Source organism: Macrotis lagotis, chromosome 1, assembly GCF_037893015.1.
Source record: "Macrotis lagotis isolate mMagLag1 chromosome 1, bilby.v1.9.chrom.fasta, whole genome shotgun sequence".
Taxonomy (NCBI): Eukaryota; Metazoa; Chordata; class Mammalia; order Peramelemorphia; family Peramelidae; genus Macrotis; species Macrotis lagotis.
In genome coordinates this window covers 471,632,478-471,654,517 of record NC_133658.1, presented here as the reverse complement: position 1 = coordinate 471,654,517, position 22,040 = coordinate 471,632,478, and the positions used below count along the sequence as shown (strand labels likewise).

Genomic DNA, 22,040 nt, shown 5'->3' with positions numbered 1-22,040 from the left:
GTATATAGCCATTATTTTACCATTTTAATAAAAACTCCATTATACTTATTTTCAAGATGGAGTTGTTATTTTTACACTAAAGTGTATTTAATTGAGTGCAAATAGTCAAAAATCAAGCCTAATTGGTTTCACTGATATTTGTTATTAAATGTAAAATAAATCATTCATTGCTTTTTCCTGAGACTTGTCCATGACTACATGATGACTCATAACTCTGTAATTAAACTCTAAAATATTTTCATTTCTATTTCTTAGATCAGTCACTGGGGTTAAGTGCAAACTGTATTCAATAAAGGCTCGGTATTTTATTTTATTATCTTTCGAATTACAAAAGCCTTCAAAAATAAATGTATAATTTCACTAGTTTTTAATTATAACTATTTTGATTATATTGTATTGCATCATTCATTAGAATCTTTGCCTACATTCTTTTTTAGTCATCTATCCAATTTCACCTTTATCAATTTAGAGTATCAATTACTTAAAGACACTACCCATTATTTCTATTTCTTTTGTTTCTACCTTTAATATCTATCACAATCACTAACATTTGTTCAATAAATGTCTATTGCTTGTATCCCTGACTCCCTACCAATGGCAGTTGAGTGACTTGAGCAATGGGCAACATCTAATTCCAACTATTTCTAAATAAACTGTTGGATCTTTTTTCTAAATAATGATTTAAATATTAAGTGATTAAATCCTAATTCAATTCCACATGTATTTGAGAAATAAAGTTCTATACCTCAATTGTTTTTTATTGAACATTTTAAAATTAATTTGAGATGGTATTTTCTGAATTTATAATAGCTAGAAACATTTCTAATGTTAAAAATGAAACAGACAAGCAATCAAATCTGTTTCAATGCCACCTGCATATGAGAAATGTAAATCACCCTCACTTTCTTATCTTCTTTCTTTTATCAAATTCATCTAAAAGTGTACCATTATTTTTTAACAAAAAATACTACTTCACCCATTGTTAAGGTCTCATAGATGATGTGGGCATTAAATGAGTGAAGCATCGATATTCAGCGGATCAAAAGTGGTTATTTTCAGCTTTCACATGGTGCAATTTAACATAATTTATATGCTCACAGTTAAATGAGTACTGTAGCTCCATCCTCTTTTTTATTTAGTATTTTATTTCTCCCAGTTACATGTAAAAACAATTTTCAACATTTGTTTTTAAAAATTTTAAGTTCAAATTCCTCTCCTTTCTTCTTTTCCCATACCCCCATGCCTCCTTGAGAAGGCTATCAATTTGATATAGATTTTTCTTTTTTCTTAATTGTAAATATGAAAAGATTGTATTTTGGGATGGTAGGGAAACTGAAAGATACAAAAGATTATAAAACCACATTAGTCTTTTTGTTGAAATTTTCTAGAATTTCTCATTTTCATTAGGGTCCACTGAACTTTGGCCTGTTTTCCACTGGTTATGACAGTTGGGAGCTGGTAACCTTGAAGCCAGTGGACACCAAGTCTACAAATTGAAAGGTTCTCTTGATCTTTTTTTAAAATTTTTATTTAAGGCAATGGGGTTAAGTGATTTGTCCAAGGTCACACAGGTAAGCAATTATTAAGTATCTGAGTACAGATTTGAACTCAGGTCCTCCTGACTTCATGAATGTTACTCTATCTACTGTGCCACTTAGCTGTCCCGGTTCTCTTGATCTTGGTTGTAAAAATAGCACCATTGACATCCCTGGGTACTACATCACCTTGGTGCAGAAAGCAATAGGCCATGTACTTACAGGGATTTAGGCCTTACTTCACTATCTGCTTGGAGGGGTCAAAATAAGAATTGGAAGTCTCTGCCACAGAGAGTTGCTCATACCTTTTCAGTAAGAGACAATGTATGAGTAACTGACCAGGGGGATGTAGATTCAAGGATGAGATACCTAGTTGTTCTGGATCTCTTTAAGGTCTACATTGAGAACATCATCAAAATGTAGGCAGCTGTTGATGGAGGAAATGATCTGGACAATGAGCTTGTTGAGGTTGGTGTATGAAGGACGCTCAATGTCCAGACTCTGGCATGAGATGTCAAAGATTGCCTTATTGTCTACCATGAAGGCACAGTCAGAGTGTAGTGTAGTATGAGTGCTTAGAATGGAGTTATAAAGTTTGAATACAACTGTGGCTATCTGTGAGTCTAGGTAGATGGCAATCTCCAGCTTGGATTTTTTGTCATTGTCAATGGAGAGTCTCTCCATCAGCAGACATTTGGAATCTGAACCTGGACTGCCTGCAAAGTTGTGAAATATTAGGAATCCCTGTAGCCCTGTGCATTGCTCCAATAGTTTCTGGATGTGCTCCAACACAAAATCAATCATTTCCTTTCCAATATTATAGTCATTAGTAGTATCCTTCTTAGCAGAGATCAGATGCTCAGATGGAAATTGCTGTTTATGTATGGCAATCTAAGTCTCATCTATAGCAGAGTTCTCCAAGTTTAAAAAGACCACTCTGTGAACATGCTTGCCAGCTTCAGGCTCACTGAAGAAGTTATTGAAGGAGTCATTCCCCAACAATCCAAATTCTATTATTGCACATGGTACCATTGGGCTGGATACCATGCTCTAAGCAATATAACTTCCAGCTAGTATTGTCCATCTTTATACCAGCCTGGTCCACATTGTAAATCTAGTACTCTGATGTGAAGACTGCTGAGTCCTTTTCAGAGCTGCTTTCCACCTTTGATATTTTCCTTAACCAATTAACTCTTACCTGTAGGTCTAAGAATTTGTAACTTGTACGGCAGTCATACACTGCCAAACCATTTTAGCAGACTGGCTAAACAAGATTAGGGTACCTGAGGGGTTTCAGACTTAATAGTGAAATGGTGGGTTATCTACCCTAAACATGTGAAGTCTTACACTGCTAAAATGGGTAGATGAGAACATTTTTTTCCCAAAAGTCATGAAGACAGCTGTAGCAAATATTGTGTAATTCTTAGAACTCGTTTGGACTATGAAGATGCCAAAGTCATCACTTCATCTAGAGTCATCATCAGTTGTCTTGACACTGTCTTTCCACTGGACAATTGATTGCTTTGGCAGAGAGTGAGACCAACAACTTCATGTAACTCTGAGTTACTTAAATCCAATTCACACAAGAATTTAAAAACATGACCCATACCACTGTACCATTCCTATCTCAAAGTCCTCTGGTGACAAGCAATTTATGGAACAACAAATGTAGATACACTGGGAGCAATATTCAAAACCTTTCACACAGATAGGCTCAGTTACTAGGGTTGTTTCTTCACTAGAAGTCACAGTGGGATTTGGTAGGCCCCTGGGTGTCTGAGCTGCCTTTTTAATGATCATGTTGCTCACTTCCTGATGAGAGGAAGGGTCTAGGAATAGATGCCTTAAAAATTGTCTGCTTTCCCAACCCTGACCTGATACCACATGAAGTAGAGACTCCATCCTATGTTCTAAATACACACAAAAATGTACAAATACTTCTTCAAAGAAGATTTTACTTGCCATAGGTGCATGGAATGTGTGCTCACTCATAGACAATACAAGGTCCAATAGACTTGAGAGTTCTCTTGTTGCATGATAACTCAGCAGGTATCATTTCCAAATAGCAGGCCTGAGTGGAGCAAGGATGGCTAATGAAATCCAGATTACTGAAACTGGGATGCAACAACGTACAGACTGATGCTCTATTGTTTGTGCTCACTTTGGCCTTACAATTAGCACCAAGAAAACAGAGGTGCTCCATTGCCAGCACCAAATCATCCCTATGTGATTTCATTGATTATAGCTAATGGAAAAGTTTTGAATACTATGAATAAGTTTACTTACCTTGACAATATATTTTCCATGGATATGCATATTGATAATGAGGTTGACACATGCTTTGACAGAGTTAACTCAATATTTGGGAGACTCTAAAAGAAAGTGTGGGAAAGAAGAGATATCAGACTGATTGCTAAATTGAAGGTCTGCAGAGCCATGTGCTAATCTCATTGCTGTAAGTCTGTAAAACCTGGATAGTCTACCAGTGCCTTGCCAGAAAATGAATCTCATCTTAAATTTCCTTAAAAAAATTCTGGCAGGAGAATATATCAGACAGTGGGGTCTTTTCTGAGCTAAAATTACAAGCATCCAAATGTTACTACAGCGAATGCAAATATCTGTGCCTGACTTGTGGAAGAAAATTCTGAGTTTGTATTGGTTTGATCAATTGGATACATTGTAACACATCTATAACATAGTGATGTAATTTTGGTCTTCAATAAAAAATCAACCATAGGTTAAACCTGTGTAGTTAAGAAAAACATTTCCAAAATAGCTATGTTGTAAAAGAAAATACAGGTTTAAAAAAAAAAACTCAAATAAAAAAATGTCTCAATCTATATATAGACACAATAATTTCTTTTTTCTAGGAATGGATAACATTTTTAAATATAAGTCCTTCAGAGTTTCATTGGATCATTTTTCTGCTGAGAATAGCTAAGTCTGATCATCTTAAAATGTTGTTGCTACTTTGAAGACAGTGCATTTCACTTTGCAACAGTTAGTGTAAGTCTTTCCAAGTTTTTTCAGTGAGCATCCTGCTCATAATTTCTTATAGTACAATAGCATTCCATCATAATCACTTAACATAATTTGTTTAATCATAATTGATGGACATTCACTCAATTTACCACTCCCTGCCACCAGAAAAGAACTTTTATAAATATTTCTCTACAAATAATTCACTACCCATTTTTTAAAAACTCTTTTGGGAAACTGATATAATATTGGCATTGCTAGGTTAAAGGGTGTGCATGGTTTTATAGGCCTTTGGACATAGCTCCAAATTTTTCTAAAGAATGGTTGAAATCAGGGGGCAGCTAGGTGCCATAGTGGATAAAGCACCAGCCTTGGAGTCAGGAGTACCTGGGTTCAAATTCAGTCTCAGACACTTAATAATTACCTACCTGTGTGGCCTTGGACAAGCCACTTACCCCATTTGCCTTGCAAAAACCTTAAAAGAAAAGAATGGTTGAATCAGTTTCCATCCACAGTGCATTAATGTCTCATGTTCTCCATATTAACTACATTTTTTCTATTTTTTTCTGTATTATTAGCTAATCTAATAGGTGTTAAGAAATGTCTCAAAATTGTTTTATTTGCATTTCACATGTCAGTGGTGAGTTAGAATTGTTTAATATGGCAATAGATAACTTAAATTACTTTATTTAAAAGCTGTTCATTATCTTTTGATCATCTTTCAGTTAGAGAACTTGACTCTCACAATTTCATTTCTTCATATGTTTGAGAAATGAGGTCTTTATCAGAGAAACCTGTATTTCTCTTCATTCTTTCTCCCCTATTTATTCCTTTCTTTTTCTCAATTCTCCCTTTGTCCTAAAAATTGTTTTGGTTCTGACTATCCACTCCCAAATCTGCCCTCCCTTCCATCATTCTCCTCTTCTTCTTTCTGATTTCCTGTAGAATAAGATAGATTTCTGTGCCCAAATGAGTGTGTATGATATTCCCTCTTTGAGTCAATTCTGATGAGAGTAAGATTCACTAATTCTCCCTCAACTCCACCTTGTCCCCCTTCATTGTGAAACCTTTTTCTGGCCTCTTTTATGTGAGATAGTTTTCCCCATTCTAACTTTCTCTTTCCCTTACTCCCAATATATTTCCTTCTCATGCTTATTTTTATTTTATGGGGTTGTCATCCCTTCATAATGTACTCACACCATGACCTCTATCTATACATACTCCTAACTGCCCAAATAATAAGAAATTTCTTATGATTTACTAGTATCATCATGTAAGTGGAAATATAAATAACTTTATTAAATTACTTATGACTTCCCTTTCCTTTTTGCCTTTTTAAGCGTTTTCTGAGTTTTCTATTTCAAAGACAAATTTTCTCTTCAACATTGGTCTTTTCAAAAGGAAAGTTTAAAACCTCTCCCATTTTATTAATAGTCCATTTTCCCCACCTGAGCTCTTTTACCTTCTGGAATATCATATTCCAAACTCTTTTATTCTTCAATTCAGAAGATGCTAAATATTTTGCTATCTTGATCATGGCTCCACAATACCTGAATTGTTTCTTGTTGTTTGCAATATTTACTCCTTGACCTTTGGAAAGTGGCTATAATATTGTTGGGAGTTTTTTTGGGGGATATTTTCCAGGAGATGATTAGTGGATTCGTTCAATTTTTATCTGTGATTCTATAAACACCCTGTGATTCTAGAATATTAGAATAGTTTTCCTTGACAATATCTTGAAAGATACTTACTAAGCTCTTTATTTGGATAATTTTTAGTTGATATCTCCTGGATCTATTGTCCATGGCAATTGTTTTCCATTGTTTTAATTTATTCATTCATTTTGTTTTATTTTTTATTGATTTCACATAAAGATATTAACTTCTCTTTGCTCAATTCTAATTTTTAGTGAATTGTTTTCTTTAATGATCATTGGTACCTCTTTTTCCGTTTGACCAAATCTGCTTTTTAAGGCATTCTTCTTATTATTGGATTTTTGTACCCCTTTTCTTATTTAGTTTATTCCGTTTTTTCAATTTCTGTTTTCTGTTATTTCTGTTTTTTATTTTCTTCAGTATTTTTGTATATCCTTTATCTGACTGTTGATTTTTTATATTTTTTTGTGTGTCTATCATTTCTTTTTCCAATTTTTCCTCTTCCTCTATTTTAAAAATTCTTTTTAAGGTCTTCCCTATTCTGAGATTAATTCATATTTTTCTTGTAGTCTTTGGATGTAGGGGTTTTGATTTTTTTAATCTTCTTCTGAGTATTTGTTTTGATCTTTCTTTCCAACATAGTAACATTCTATGGTAGGAATTTTTTTCTTATTTGCTCATATTATAAGCCTATTACTTAACTTCTAACTTTGTTAATGTATACCTCTGCTTCCATGATGGATGGAACACTGTTCCAACTTTCAGGGGCTTTTTGCACTTGTTTTCAGTGTACTTTGAATTCTTCTAAAGTGCTATGTTCTGAGGTAAGGTGTTTTTGCTGTCTTCCTGATCTGTACTGTGGTCTGTAAGTGTTCATAAGCACTCTTTTCTCTCCTGTAAATGTGATGAGTGTCCTTCTCTTGTAAATACAAATTTTGGTGTGCTACAACTCCTGCTTGCCTTGGATTTGACCCTCCAGTACTATGATCCAGATCTGAGTATGGGGAAAGCAACTGAATTCTTCCTCAGTGCTAGCAGAAAGAACCCAATAATATCCTTCTGACTAAGTGTTTAATTGTCTTGCCATCTGTGGACTGAGAGCTCTGGAAGCATCCCTTGTCATTACTGATTCAGTGAATTCCAAGGCCTGGTTTTATGGGACTGGATCTTCTCTAGCATGGCCTAAGTTAGATTGTGTTCCAATTATATGTGGGTTTGACAGACGCATCCTGTTGATCTTCTGAGTTGTCTTTGATATCTCTGAGCTGAGAGATTTGCAATTTGTCATTGTTGATACTGATAAAGAAACTCAGAGTCCTGCTACTGATTTACAGGGATCTGATTTGCTCTGGTGTGATCTATGCAGGACTGTGTTCTTCTCTCACCCTGATGCTACAGACTTTTCTTGCAGGATTCCTACGTTGTAGGACTTGAAAATTATTTCATTCCATTTTATGGATTCTGTTGCCATGGAATTTGTTTTGTCATTATTTTGAGGTTTTTGGAAGGGTGTAGGGGAGAACTCAGGCTCAAAAGTAGGTGAAAATGAGCCTTATATCAAAATTTTTTATTAATAGCATCAATTAATCTAAAGAAAGAAGTTTATAGAAATTTGAAGGTGAGACAATTTTAGAAATACATAGTTAATATGCAGTTAAATAGATACAGATTAAAAGGATCTTGACTGGATAGAAAGAAAATGTAGTCTAAATCCATAAAATTCATTGAAGATAAATATAAATTTGCAAGTTCACAAGTAATGAATGAAGGAATCACTACTGAATAAAAGTCACTAAGAAAAAGATCAGAAAGTTTTAGTAGATGGCAATGTGTGTAAACTATAAAACTAAGTGATAATATCCTGCATGAAAATATAAAACAAGGAAGAGAAGATCCAACAACAGCAACAAGGTAAGTTTGGCTTTAATTCTTGGCAATTTGTCATTTTAAAGGATAGTTGATATATATATATATATATATATATATATATATATATATATATATATATATATATATATATATTTGGAATACTACATTTATGTACTATTACCATTATTCCATCAGTGTTTCTACCTCAATTATTGTTATATTACAAATTGGCTAGCCCAGCATATATAGCATCAAAGTTATTCTCTGTTGCCAGAAAGATAGTTTGAGCATATTTGCATTTTGTTGCTCAGTTTCATTCTTAGTTGAAGTGTCAGTATTCCTTGCTACTGACTTCATACCTGGGAGGCTATCTCTGAAAAACTTTCTAATTCAGTAGTCCAAGTTCTTTGATTCCTAGAAGAGAATACTCTTCCTGGACTACTCTATGATTTGTGTTTAGAGGGAAAATCAGGATATATATAGGATATTATTTTAGCCTCTTGTTTAGCACTTTATTATTTGCTCCAAGGTACAATATGTGAATAAATCTAAGACACATCACTAAGATTGTTCATCTTTTGGGTAATATTAATACATATTTCATCATAAGCTAATTTTTTTGTCTTAGCTCTTATTACAAAATTCACTATAGAAGAATGTAAAATTCTATATGTTGGGTCTAAAAAAAGTAATAACTATGCAAGTTCAGAGCAGCAGAGAATAAAAGTTATTATGATTTAGGGTCATGATATGTTAGGTCAATATGAATTAAACAAAAAAAGAAATTATAAAATAGCAATTGACACTGCAGTCAAAACAATATTAGATTCCATTAAAAATTATGTCCTATTTTAAATGAAATGAGTTCAGTGGGATTGGGGTGATAAAACAGCTGTATTTTGCCATCATAAAATCCCATTTTTTTTTGCATATAGGTCTACAGATGTTACTTTATGATTGACTTTCACAAAATTTAACTCTTATAAATTATGCCTGGAGAGCAAAAATGTCAGAATAGAGGCAGCAGCTCAGTCAATTCTCCCAAAATTATTCTCTGAAAAAACATTTCCAAATCATGTCCCAAATCAAATTATGGAGTTAGAGAGCAAATAAAAGATCATAGTAAGACATCTTTCTAATTAAAATGTTTTGGGTAGTATAGAGGAGAGGTCTGTGATGGCTGATCTGAAGCACAAAAGATGGAAGCGTCAACTTTGGGCCAAGGAACCTTAAGAAGCATTAGCAATTTTGGGAGCTCTCAGGTCAGAAACTATAAGGTGATCAGCACATTGGTCAGAAGTTGATTATGGGGACACGTTGCCAGCACTAGATATAGGACTGGACACTGTGGCAACACTAGAATCCATTCGCGGTACTGGCTCTCAGACCCAGAGTACAGATTCATGTTTCTGCTTGGCCATCAGTGACCCTGGTCATAATTCCAAGCTGAAAAAGATTATTAGAGCTTATGACTGCAGGGGAAAACATGGGTCCTTCCTATATAAAGACCAGATCACAGACCAAGAAAGCAGTAACCATACTCTTTTCCAGTTATAACACCTTGGAAGAATCCAAAATCTGCAAACCCCTCATTCTTCCAAATTAAATTTTATTTTCTCTCTCTTTTTATTATTCATTTTGAATCTTAATAACACCAAGTTTTATTTTTCAAACACTACAGTTTTTCTTTCCCTTTTCTTTAAAATACTAAGATACAAAGATATGAAAAAGGTTAAAAAAACCCTCATGTACAGACATTTATAGTGTCTCTTTTTGTAGTGCAAAGGCTAGGAAATTAAGGGGGGAGATCTATTGATTAGGGAATTGTTGAACAAATTATGGTATGTGAATATGATGGAACACTATTTTTCTATAAGAAATCTTGGGGGGGGGTGCATTTTTGTGGTGCAAGTGGATAGAGCACCATCTTGGACTCAGAATGACCTGAGTTCAAATCCAGTCTCAGATACATAATAATCATTTAGCTGTATGATCTTGGGCAAGTCACTTAATTGTGTTGCTTTACAGAAAAACAAATACACACACATATACACACTCATACATATGTATAGGTGTATATATATGTGTGTGTGTGTGTGTGTGTGTGTGTGTGTGTGTGTGTGTGTGTGTGTAGTTGATATAATGGAGGAAAGATTGTGGGAAGCTTTAGTCAGATGCAAAACACTTAAAAGACAGGATAAAAGGTGAGAGAGAATAGAATATGTATAATTCCGGAGAAATAGGATGGAGAAAATACAATTTGCAATAGCAACTGTGGGGAAAATATTGAAACAAGTTTCTCTGATAATTATCTCATTTATCAAACATAGAGAACTGGGTCACATTTGTAAAAAACAAAATAAAACAAAAGCAAAACTAAAAAAAACCCCACAAGAATCATTCCTCAACCAATAAATGATTAAGAGATATGAACAGTTTTCAGATTAGTTTATCAAACAAACTATTTAAATCATTTTTTGAAAATGTCCTTAATCACTATTGATAGGAGAAATGTGGATTGGGACAATTCTCAGTTATACATATTGGATTGACTAATAGAACAGTACCCAACCTAAAGTCAGGAGGGCTTGCATTCAAATCCAATTTTAGACACTATACTTAGCTAGATGATTTTGGGCAAGTTACTGCTTTAAAAAAGAAAAAAAAATGAATACTGTCCATCCAAAAGGTAGACTGATTGTGTTTTAATTCAGATTGAAACATGCTTTTTTCCCCATTTAATTTTTCTTCAGGTTTCTTTTCTTTTGGGGGGATATGCTTACTTTTTCAGTATAATTATTGTGTTAATATTTTTCATTGCTACACATTTTATTTTTTATTAATATTTTATGTTTTCCAATTACATACAATAGTATTTTTGTAAGGTTTTGAATTTTATAATTTTCCCCACCCTCCCCTATCCCCCACAGAAGGCAGTCTCATAACCTTTACATTGTTTCCATGCTATATATATATATATATATATATATATATTTATATATATATATATATATATATATATATATATATTATCGAAAATGAATGTTTTGAGAAAGAAATCATATCCTTGAGGAGAAAATAAAATATTAGATATAGCAAAATTATGTAGTGCATAAGATACTTTAAAAAAATTGAAGATAATAGACTTTAGTCTTTGTTTCAACTCCACAGTTCTTTCTTTCAATACAGATGACATTCTATTGCATTGGTAGAAGGAGCAAGGTTGATCATCACCCCATGTGTCTCTTAGGGTATACAGTGTTCTTCTGGTTCTGTTCATCTCACTCAGTATCAGTTCATGCAAGTCTTTCCAGGTTTCTCTGAATTCCCAGCCCTCTTAGTTTCTAATAGAATAATAGTGTCCCATAACATACTATGCCACAATTTGTTTAGTCATTTCCCCAATTGATGGACATTCACTCAATTTCTAATTATTTGCCACCACAAACAGCTGTTATGAATATTTTTGTACATGATATTTTTACTTTTTTTCATGATCTCTTCAGGGTATAGACCCAGTAGTGGTATTATTGGATCAAAAGATTGGCACATTTTTATTGCTCTTTGGGCATAATTCCAGATTACTCTCCAAAAAGTTTGGATGAGTTCACAGCTCTACCAACAATGTATTAGTGACCCAGATTTCCCTCATCCCTTCCAGCATTGAACACTGTTCTTTTGGTCATATTGGACAATCTGATAGGTATGAGATGGTATCTTAGAGATGCTTTAATTTTCATTTCTCTAATCAGTAATGATTTAGAACAATTTTTCATATGACTATAGATGGTTTTGATTTCCTCATCTTTAAATTGCCTTGGGATATCCTTTGACCTAGTATTAATTGGGGAATGGCTTGTTTTTTTTTTTTAAATAAATTTGACTCAGTTCTCTCTATAATATAGAAATTAGTCCTTTGTCAGAAATACTAGTTGTAAAAATTATTTCCCAATTTACTATGTTACTTTTCTGACTACACATTTTAACATATATCAATTTATTTTTTAAATGAGGGATGTGAGGTGAGTGGAAGCAACAGAATTTGGAACTTAATGTTTTGGAAGTGAATGTTGAAACTTGGTTTTGCATATAACTGGAAAAATAATAAAATGAAATAAAAATATTAATTGCTAACATTCTACATTAATTGCATTCAAAGTCAGGAACTCTGCTTTCAGGATCAAGATGAGAGTTCTCATAATTCAAACTGTAAATTTTCCTTTGCTGCTTCCCTCCCTCATATACACATACAGAGATAGTTTCTAGTTCCCTATGCTAATAGTGTATAAGTCATACAAATACCATTCATTCTTTGCCAGGGATTCATTAACAAAGCAAATCTAAGAATTGTCAGCTGGAAATGGTTGGAATGGATCCATTCCTTCATGCTGCTTAGATTTTTGAATTTAATTAGCATTTATTTACTAAGAGGAACTATTTAAAATCCCAGGAATTTTCCTTTTGTTTCCTTAAAGTGATAGAACAAAAGGAAGTATCTGGAAAAAAGATATCCAGCTGTTAAACTATTTACCTCCTATTTCTTAAAACAAATTTCTAAGGATTTATGAACAGGAATTCAAATTGGGGACAACATTCTATCCCTTATATTTTTCTCTTATCTGCCTTCTAACTAGTCTAGTATTAAAACACAGAGTTAGAATCTTCTTCTAGGGGGGAAAAAGTTTTTGCATTATTTTGTTTCCTTGGAGTCTTGCTTCTTATATGGAAAAAGCCCCCAGGAAAGGGTTAGGTTGACTTTTAACATAGATAAAATGACCATAGTAATTAAAATATTTTGACTACAAGGGGTGTTCCAGGCTTGGAATGAAGGGAAGCACAGAAAAGCACAAGCACACAGAAATACAGATACAATGTAGACATGGAGTTTCTGAGGAGAAAAAAAATGGCTATATTTTGATCGCCCCCTTTTACACAATTGAGATTAGTTTCACTCTCCTTTAGTAGGAAGCATGCTTCTCAATTTTAAGTTTGAGTGTCTCCTTGAAGAAGGAATTCTTCAAGGTATAAGAACTCTTTTAGGCTAAAGTCAAGAGCCTCTTCCAGAGAAAATAAAATCTTCTAAGGTTCAAGAGCCTCCTCAGAAAAACTAAATTTTCTGAGATTTAAGATTTCCCAAAAAAGAGTATTCCCCTTCTAGTAATAAACTCATTGCCTCCTGAGGTCAAGAGACAACCTTCAGAATTTTTCAAGATTTAGTTTGTTTTTTTAAAGGGATTGCTTGGAGACTATATTGTCAATTATTTTCAAAATGTCACAACAAATTCTAAGTAGCACATCAAGACAAAAATAAAATTATCACTTTCCTGCAGATATATCTGCCCATATAATGGAGAAAAAAATTGGGGTGAGGGAAGGTATGGGATGAGATCTTGTTCTCAACCTGGCTCTCTAGAAGTTAGCCTTTGGGTGGAAAATTATGCCAGAATTATCCAGAAGAAGAAGAACCAGGGATCTACCAAAAAAGATTTCAAATAATTTTAATATCCTCAGGACTTATATGTACAAAAATATTTATAGTAGCTCTTTTTTTGTAGTGACAAAGAAATAGAAATTTAGGGAATGAATAATAAATGGGAATTGGCTGAAAAAAGTTGTGGTATATGATTATGATGGAATAACATTATGCTGTAATGGTTTCAAAAGAGATTATTTAAAAAAAAACCCAGAGAAAATCTATATGAATTGATGCCAAGTAGCAATATTGTAATATTTTTCAATGGGTAGAGGTTTAACTACTCATCAGTAGAATTAAGGACTCACAATGAAAATTACTATGCATCTCCAGACCTTATGAACTTTTTTCTGCAAACAAACTGAAGTACAGTTTTCTCACTTCATTATTCATGCTTTTTATTATGTTGTGGTTAATATTGATAAAAGTTTTGCATGATTTCACTTGGGCAGGGGCCTGAGTAAAGGGATTATGTTTGGAAAAGTATATCTAAATATATTTTAAAATCATAAAATCATAACCCATAATCTCATCTTGGTATTTCCTTCAGGTACTAGGGCCCATTTCCCTGTATCTTTCTCAAACATTCTGACTTTGATCCTTCTACCACTAGTGAGTTCTTTCTGGAGTCTCAATTTTGTGAACTGTTTTCTTTATCCTTCTAGTCCTGTTACTTATCTTCTGAACTGCAAAATTGAATGGAATGAAAGACTTCATTATTTAATTTATAAAGGAAAAGGATGAATTACCTTTATGGGGCTGTTATAGAATTATGATCTTCAAATTTTTTTGATCTTGTATCTTTAAGAATAAACATTTTTGAAAACACCAATCTTATATATGTGTATGTACATATGTGAGTCTACAGAGATATAAATGTGTGTGTTAATTAATAACTATAAACATAATCACACTAATATATTTCTATCTAAAATGTACACAAAGTAAATGTGCTGTCCTCCCCACATGCACCACAATTAAAAGAATTAAGAGAGAGAAGGGTGCAGGGGAGCAACTGACTAGGTTGTGAGAGTTTCCCCACCAGGTTAATAAGTATAATAGGGTTAATTTGCCTGAGTTATCCAAAGTATCTTAACTTCTAAGGTTTAGAGAATATCCAGACAGCACAATTACTTATTATTTTGTCCTAATCTAGGTTCTTTGTGTTCCCAGATTTTTTGTTCCTCAATGTTTATATCTGTCTAATGATAAAGGAGAACTGAAGAAGAGCATATCACATGATATGAGTGAGGGAATCAGTGTCCATTTCCAAATAACATATTTTTTTATTTTTAATTTTTGGGGGGGAATGGGGTTAAAGTGACTTGCCCAAACTAGGCAATTATTAAGTGTCTGAGGTCAAATTTGAATTCAGATCCTCCTGACTCCAGAACCAATGCTCGATCCACTGCGCCACCTAGCTGTCCCTTGCAAATTATGTATTAATAAAGTTTGCTTCATTTCCATTTTTTGATGACAAGAGAAATATCAGTTCTAATATTTTCATCATATACTCATATGGATTGTTTTGTATAACCCACTTTGTCTACTGCAGTTTTTGAAGGTATTATTAACGAAGAAAGGCCTGTGGACTACCTAGAAGTCATAACTTAAAAAAAAAAAAACACCTTGACATCACATATCAAGAAACTGTGAAAGAAAATTGTCTAAATATCTTATAGCCAGAGGGCAAAATAAACAATTCTCAGAGTTTCTTGATCACCTCATTAAAAAAAAATTCCAAATATTGACACTCCCATGTTTATTGTCCACAAAATCCAGAACTCAGGTCAAGGAGAAAGTACTGCAAGTAGCCAGAAGAAAGAAATTCAATACCAAATAAGTTATAATCAAAATAAAAAAAAATTAGCAACCAGAATATTTAAAGTCTGAAGACTTTGGAATGTGACTCCAGAAGGCAAAATGCTAGGATTAAAACTAAGAATATTCTAACAAGCAAACAGCATAATCATACAGGGAAATGATGAATATGGACCTTTAAGTATTTCTACATAGTCTCAAGCTGAATATGAAATATGACATTCAAACAAAGTTTACACTAGCATGGAAAGTTAAAATGAATGATAAATCATAAGGAACATGAAAGAGTTAAATTGTCTACATTCCTCTAAGGGAAGCTGATGCATGCATGTCCTAAGAAATGCAGAATCATTAGGGTCTTAAGAATTAGACTTCCTGGATAAAAGGTTTGGGTATGAGTCTATATTACAGAGCTACATTCATCAAAATAAAGTGATATTAGATAATAGAGGAGTTGGTCAATGGATTGGATCAAGTATACAGTCTAAATAATCAAATGAATTTAGTAAATAGTGTATGATAACCCCAAAGTCCCAACTATTGTGGAAAGAACCCACTATTTTGAGAATTTTGGAACATAGTATGGTAGAAATGAGTATTTATTAGCATCGATACCAAATGCCAAGATAAGCTCAAAGTGTTTGCTTGTGATTTCAATAAATAGTGATAATAATAAGAAAATTAATGGAACCTTGAAGAAGCCCACTGTCATATGTATGGGTTGAGAAAAAGCACATGACTAAATGAGATTAAGCTTGTAAGAAATAAAATATATAATTCTGATTGCATGAAATTTAAAATATTTTATAGAAACCAAAACCTTACAGCTAGAATAAGAAGAAATTTAGGAAATGGGAAAAAATACTTTAGTAAATTTCTCAGATAAAACTTTCATTTCTCAGGTATGTAGGGAACTGAGTCAAATTTATATATCCTCCAAATGATACATAGTCATAGAGTATAAACAGGCACTTTTTAGTGCCTTACGAACATCCATGGATTTGGTTAAGATGATGGAAAAGAAAAAATGACAAATGCTGGTTAGCATTTTGGGAAATAGATAGGCATTGTTGATGGTGTTATAACTTAAGTCAATTAACATGGAGAAAAATTTGGAAGCATGCCCAAAGCTACAAAACTGTGAATGCTTTTAGATCCAAGAGTCCTGCTACTTGGTCCAGAAAGACTTAAGAAAAAGGAATAGTATCATACATGCAAAAGATTTTATAACACCTTTTTTGTGATGTCAGAGAACCAGAAGCTCAGGAAAGCGCTGAATAAGTTATGATTTAATAATATTATGGAATTTTGGGGTGGCTAGATGGCACAGTGGATAGAACACCAGCCCTGGAGTCAGAGAAGAAGAAGGAGGAGGAGGAGGAGGAAGAGGAGGAGGAGGAGAAGAAGGAGAAGAAGAAGAAGAAGAAGAAGAAGAAGAAGAAGAAGAAGAAGAAGAAGAAGAAGAAGAAGAAGAAGAAGAAGAAGAAAATCCATATAATAGATATGGGTCTATGGCTAGTTTTTAACCATACTATTTCCCAGTTTTCCTGGCAGTTTTTGGATAATAGGCAGTTCTAGAAGATAATGTCTTTGCATCTGTCAAGTACTAAACTATTACAGCCATTTACTATTGTTTCTTTTGTAACAATTCATATCCACTGTTCCATTAGTACATTTCTTAATGAGTACCAGGAAGTTTTGATGCCTTCTGCTTTATAGTTTAGTTTTAGATATGATACAGCTAGGATCCCTTCCTTTGCACTCTTTTTCAACAATTCCTATGATGTTCTTGAGTTTTTGTCACTTCAAATGAACATTTTTACTAATTTTTCTTTTATGTAAAATAAGCTTTTGATAGTTTGATCAATATGGCAATGAATGTAATATTTAATTTGGGTAGAATTTTCATTTTTATTTTATTTGCTTGACCTTACCATGAGCAATTGACATTGTTCCAAATGAGTAGATCTTTTTAAAAATTTTTTTTATTTAAGGCAATAGGGTTAAATTACTTACCCAAGGTCATACAGCTTAGGTAATTATTAAGTGTCTGAGGCCTTTTTTGAGCTCTGGTACTCCTGCCTCCATGGCTGGTGCTCTATCCACTGCGCAATCTAGATGCCCCCCCCGCCAATTGAGTAGATCTTATTTTATTTCTATGAAAAGTATTTGCAACTGTTTTCATACAATTTCTTGTTTTTTCTTGAGAGTTAGATTTCCAAGAATTTTATTGTTAGTTCAAATGGAATTTCTCTGGTGCATCTGGGTAGCTAAGTAGATAGAGCACTGGACCTGGAGTCAGGAAGATATGAGTTCAAATCCAGACACAGACACATACACTTAATTGCCTAGTTCGTGACCTTTGGCAAGTCACTTAACTCCATTGCCTTAAATAAAAAAAAAATAAATGGAATTTCTCTTTCAATGTCTTGCCCTTGGGTTTTGTTTTTCATATACAGAAAAGCACATAATATATGTGGATTTATTTTATACCCTGCTACTTTGCTGAAGTTCTTGTTTAAAATAGTTTTTTTCAGTTTATTTTCTAGGGTTCTCTAAGATATGTTACCATCATATCATCTTCAAAATGTGAAAGTTTTGCTTTCTCATAGCCTATTCTCACTGCTAAAGTTGCATTTCTAATACTTTATTGAATAATATTGGACTTCTTTTTTTTTTACCCCTGATCTTATTTGAAGTGATACTAGTTTATCCTCATTATATATAATATTTGCTGATGGTTTTAGATAGGTACTACTGATTTTTATTTTAATTATATTAAGTAATTCCCCATTTATTCATACACTCTCTAATATTTTATTTATAAAAAGGGTGATGTATTTAATAAAGAATTTTTCAACATCAACTGAGATAATCATGTGATTTCTGTTGTTGTTTATTGATATGTTCAATTATATTGAATGTTTTCCTAATTTTGAATCATACCTACCTACCTGATATAAATCCAACCTGATCAGTGTGTATTATTCTAGTCATAACTTGTAATGTCTTTGCTAAAATTTTATTTAGGATTCTTGCATCAATGTTCATTAGGGAGATTGGACTATAATTTTCTTTATACCTGTTCCTAGTTAAGATATTAGAAGAATATTCATGTCATAAAGGGAATTTGGCAGAACTCCTATTTTTTTAAATAGCTTTTGTAGATCCAAGTACTAAATAACTACTTTACCAAGCTAGAAAAAAATAGTAATAAAATTCATATGGAGCAACAAAACGGGAAGAATAGCAAGGAAACTGATGAAAAATGTAAAGGAAGGTGGTCTAGCTCTACCAGATCTAAAACTATACTGTATAGCAGCAGTCATCAAAACTGCCTGGTACTGGTTGAGAAATAGAGTGATGTGGGTCAGTAGATTAGGATAGGTTTAAAAGAAATGGCAGTAAATGACTACAACAATCTACAATTTGACAAACCCAAAGATATCAGCCTCTGGTCTAAGAACTCATTATTTGACAAAAATTGTTAGGAAAACTGGAAAAAATGTATGGCAAAAACTAGGTAGAGCTTGACATTTCTCAACCTATACCAAAATAAGTTCAAAATGGGCACAGGATTTAGACATAAATAACAATATAATAGATAAAATAATAGACAAAAAAATACGCTATCTATCTAATCTATGAAAAAGGGATATATTTATGACAAAAGAAGAATTAGATCACATTATAAACTGCAAAATGAATAATTTTGATTTATTTAATTAAAAAGGGTTTGCACTAATAAAACCAATGATGCCAAAATAGAAGAAAAGCAAAAAGTTGGGAAACAATCTTCACAACCAGGATTTCTTGTAAATGTCTCATTGTTGAAATATGTGGAGAATTCCATCAGATTTGTAAGATCACAAGGCATTCGCAAATTGATAAATGGCCAAAGGATTTGAACAGACAGTTTTCAAGTGAAGAAATTAAAGCTATAAATAATTTTATGTAAAAATGCTCCAAATAACTATTGATTAGACAAATACAAATTAAAACAACAATGAGGTATCATCTCACACCTCTCAGATTAGCCAAAATCAGAAAAAGGGAAGATAAACAATGTTGGAGAGGTTGTGGGGGGATTAAGATATCGATGCACTGCTGGTGGAGTTGTGAATGGATCCTATCTTTCTGGTGAACAATATGGAACTATACCCAAGGAACAATAAAACTGTTCATACCCTTTTTGATGCAGCAATTCCAATTCTAGGACTATATCCAGAAGAAATTGTAAAAAAAAATGGGAAAAAGACCTACATGTTCCAAAATTTTCATAGCAGCTCTTTTTGTAGTGGTAAAGAATTGGAAATGGAGGAGATGCCCATTAATTGGGGAAGGGCTAAACAAGTTACAGTACATGAATATTATGGAATATTATTGTTCTATAATAAACCATAAATTGTCAGACTCTAGAGAAGCATGGAATGACTTGAGGGATTCAATGCTGAGTGAAGGGAGTAGAGACAAGTGAACAATATACACATCAATTAGGAGATTAACAGCCTTGATGGAAGAAACTCTTCTTGACAGTCCAGAGAGCTAGGACAAATGTATTTGACTAGTTATGAACTATCTTATTCCCAACCAGAGGAAGAAAAACAAAAGAAAAGAAAACAACGTTGGCATATAGTTTTTAAAAATTATCTCTTACATATTTCTTTCCCTTAATCCGAAATACTCATGCCAGAAATGATGAATTTGTAAAAATGTTTGACAAAATATGTATCTATGTATATGGATGAGAAAAAATATGTATGAGAACCTTACAATGGATTATGTTACAGAGACACTGACTCAGATGTTTTAAGTTAACACCCTGGCTTTTCTTCAGTTTTTCTGTCTCAAACATAGTGATGTCATCTTTGACCTCTTCAATGGAGAGATAAGACACAATTACACCTTTAGGTTTATTTTCTTCAATTACTACCCCTTAATTATGCTAAGAGAAGTTCAAAGAATTAGAAGTGTTATATCTTCCCTTTTAGATTGTATACAATTTGAAGGTCTTGACTGAGATTTGCTTTGTTTTGTTTTGTTTTTTCCTTCCCTTTTTCATTTACTTTTTTTAATGCAACCATTGAGTCACCTATTTGATGATTAAATTTTCTATTCAGTTCTCATCTTTGCATTACGAAATTCTGGAAATCCTACATTTCTCTAAATGGATATCCATCTTTTCCCCTAACAGCATTGAGGAAAGGAAGGTGAGAAGGGGGGGGGGAGGGAAATTTTGTAACTTGGAAATTTACATGTACAAATGGATAAATATTAATCAATCAATCAATTAATTAATTAAAAATAAATATCCTTATAAAATTGTTAAGTGGAATGCAAATTAATTATTCCGTAAACATTTGATAAATTCACTTGTAAATTCATCTGGCCCTAGAGACCTTTCCTTAGGGAGTTTATTGATAGCTTCTTTAATTTCTTTTTTCTGAAATGGGGTTATTTAAATATTTTATTTCCTCTTCTGTTAATCTAGGTATTGTATTTTTGCAAATATTCATCCAATTTACTTAGTTTCTTCAATTAATTGAAATACAGTTTGGCAAAGTGGTTTCAAATTATTCCTTTAATTTCCTCCTCATTGGTGATTAGATTACCCTTTTCATTTTCCTGGAAATTTGGTTATCTTGTTCCTTTTACAAATCAGATTAAACTAAAGGTTTGTCTATTTTATTGGCTTCTTCATAAAACCAATTCAGTTTTATTTATGAGATAAATAAATTTATTGCTTTCAATTTTATTAAACTCTCCTTTGATTTTCAGAATTTATTACTTGGTATTTAATTGGGGATCTTTACTTTGTCCTCTTTCTAGCTTTTTTAGTTGCATAAACAATCCATTGATCTCTTTTTCTATTTTATTTATATAGACATTTAGAAAGATATACTTTCCCCTCAAAACTGCCTTGGCTGCATGCCACAAATTTTAGCATGTTGTCTCATTGTTATCATTTTTTTGGATGCAATTATTGATTATTTCTAATATATGGTGTTTGATGCACGCATTGTGTATGATAAAATTATTTTAATTTCCAAGTAGTTCTTGGTTTATCTTTGCCTGACCCTTCATTAGATGTAATTTTTATTGCATCATGATCTGAGAAATATGTATTTTTATTTCTGCCTTTCTGCATTTGATCATAAAGTTTTTCTGCCTAGTACATGATCAATTTTGATTTAGGTGCCATGTACTGCTGAGAAATGGTATATTCTTTTCTATCCCAATAACTTTTCTCCAGAGATTTATAATATCTTAAGTTTTCTAAGATTACATTCACCTTCTTAACTGCCCTCCTGCTCACTTTGTTGTTAGATATATCTAGTTCTGTGAAAAGGAGATTGTGGTCTCCCATTATTGAAGTTTTGCTGTGTATGTTTCCTTGTAATTCATTGAACTTTTCCTCCAGGAATTTGGATGCTATACTACTAGGTGCATACATGTTTAGTAATTCTATAGGTTCATTTCCAATGGTGCCTTTTAAGAATATGTAGGTTCCTTCCTTATCTCTTTTAATGAGATAGATTTTTGCTTTAACTTTGTCTGAGATTAGGATCACTATCCCAGTTTCTTTACTTCTGCTGAGGCATAATATATTTTGCTCCAACCTTTTACCCTTATCTTGTATGTATTTCTCTGCTTCAAATGCATTACTTGAAAAGAACATACTGTAGGATTCTGGTTTTTAATCCATTC

At 32.8% G+C, this 22,040-nt stretch overlaps 1 pseudogene; it reads right to left on the bottom strand.

Annotated features, from left to right (window-relative positions):
- Nucleotides 1-1,778: 1,778 nt before the first annotated feature.
- Nucleotides 1,779-22,040, bottom strand: part of LOC141504743 (tubulin-like protein alpha-4B) — an 82,999-nt pseudogene continuing 62,737 nt past the window's right edge.